At 39.0% G+C, this 1,940-nt stretch overlaps 1 pseudogene; it reads right to left on the reverse strand.

Moving 5' to 3' along the window:
• Positions 1 to 505: 505 nt before the first annotated feature.
• Positions 506 to 1,039, reverse strand: LOC137761145 (large ribosomal subunit protein eL6 pseudogene; annotated as a pseudogene).
• Positions 1,040 to 1,940: the final 901 nt, after the last annotated feature.

A 1,940-nucleotide genomic window follows, 5' to 3' on the forward strand; every position in this document is an offset into this window, starting at 1 on the left:
GCACTGGCTAGCCCCTCTGCCTAAAATGTTACTCACCCAGAGAGCCATGTGGCTTACTCTCTCATGCCCTTCAAATGTTGGCTCAAACGTCACCTCAATGAAGCCTCACCTCATTTAATTCTGCAAACCATACGCTCACTCTGCTCTGTCTTAACTCCCTCACCTTCTTATTTTTTCCATAGAACTTATCACCTTCTAAAACAATAATAATTTAATAATCTATTTCATTCATTTTTTTGTCCTTTCTTGTAGAATATGTTCTCCATAAAGGGCTCTTGTACTCCTACGTGCTTATAGCAGTACCTAGCACATAGCAGGCATTTAGGAAATATTGGTTTAATGAAATGATACTGAAGTAATACAGAACATTACCATGTCTTTGAATCCCTTTTTGTGTCCTTCTATAATCATACCCCTTACCCACCCTCCTCCCATGTAAATACTCTCTGGATAATTTTTTTTTTTTAATGGACCGAGTTATTTAATTAGGTTCCTTGTGAGAAGTTTAGAACACTACTTTGTGAGGATAAATTTCATTTGTGAGAGCGAGCACAGAGCGGAGGTAGCCCTGGAGCTGAGGAACAGCTTTGATTCTTCGCAGAACTTGTGAGTCCACAGCTTTCTGGTCAACCTTGCGCTGCTCTGTAATCTTGTATTTCTCTCCCTCTGTGTCGAAGATCTCATCTTCCTGGTGCCTGGGCTTACGCAGCTTCTTCTTCTTGAAGTAAGCATCAGTGAGATGTTCTGGGATATTCACACCACTGATATCAATTTTGGTGGAGGTGGCAATGACAAATTTCTGGTGTGTTCTCCACAGAGGAACTCGATTGAGGGACAGAGGTCCAGTCACAAGTAGCAAGCCACTGCTCAGCTGCTTCAGGAAAATGACCCTCTTCCCTCTGTGGCGCCCAGTGAGGATGATCAGGACGGTCCCAGGAGTGATGCTAGCACCCAGTTTTCTCACATGCTTACTGAAGGGTTTTTTGCAGTGACTCAACAGCTTTCGAGGCACATCTTCCGTAGGATAATACCTAGGCATTATTTCTTAATCTTTTTTTTTTCTTTTCTTTATAGTTGGATCGAGTTTATATATCCCTACAAAATATATTCTGTAAAGTCAGCTTTTTAACTTTATATAAATTGAATATTTGTATGTCTCCTTCTGAGACTTCCTTTTTTTCCCTCAGCATTATTTATAACATTCATCCATATTGATGCAAATAGTTATAATGCACTAATTTTCACTGCTGGATGGTATTCCAGTGTATGAGTACACTCCAATTCATCCATCTTTTCTACAGCACATGTCTATTTAGGTTGTTTCAGTTTTCCCCCATAAACTACACTGGCAGAACATTCTTATATACATCTTCTACACAGATGTAAGATTTTTCGTAGGGTTCACACTTAGGAATGGAATCACTGGGTAGCAGGGATGTGCATGTTCAACTTTGCTGGCTAATGCCAAATTGTTTTCCACAGAATTACATACATTTATACTTCTACTAGCAGTATAAAAGAGTTCTAGAGCTCCACATCCTCAGTAACACTTGGATTTGTCAGGCTTAGCCAGTCGTGGTGTACAATGGTAACTCCTTGTGGTTTTAATTTGTATTTCTCTGGTCCCTAAGAAATTGAGAATCTTTTCATATGTTTATGAGCCATGTGTTATCCCTTTTCCATGAAATACCTGTTCGTTTTTTTTCCTCTTGGGTTGTTTTTCTTTTCCTTACTGAGTCATATGAGCTTTTTCTCAAAAAGCGTTAATTTTCTCAAAGCATTGTATTTGAGGCCAATTGCACTACACAGCTTCACGGCACCTAAGGGCAAAACTGTCTTGAAGTTTAACACTACCAATAATGTATAATGATGATCCTGACTCACCAAGAAAAATTTACACAACACTTGTTGACTAAGTAAATGAAAGAATAAATAAATAC

The sequence above is a fragment of the Eschrichtius robustus genome, chromosome 3, assembly GCF_028021215.1.
Source record: "Eschrichtius robustus isolate mEscRob2 chromosome 3, mEscRob2.pri, whole genome shotgun sequence".
NCBI lineage: Eukaryota > Metazoa > Chordata > Mammalia > Artiodactyla > Eschrichtiidae > Eschrichtius > Eschrichtius robustus.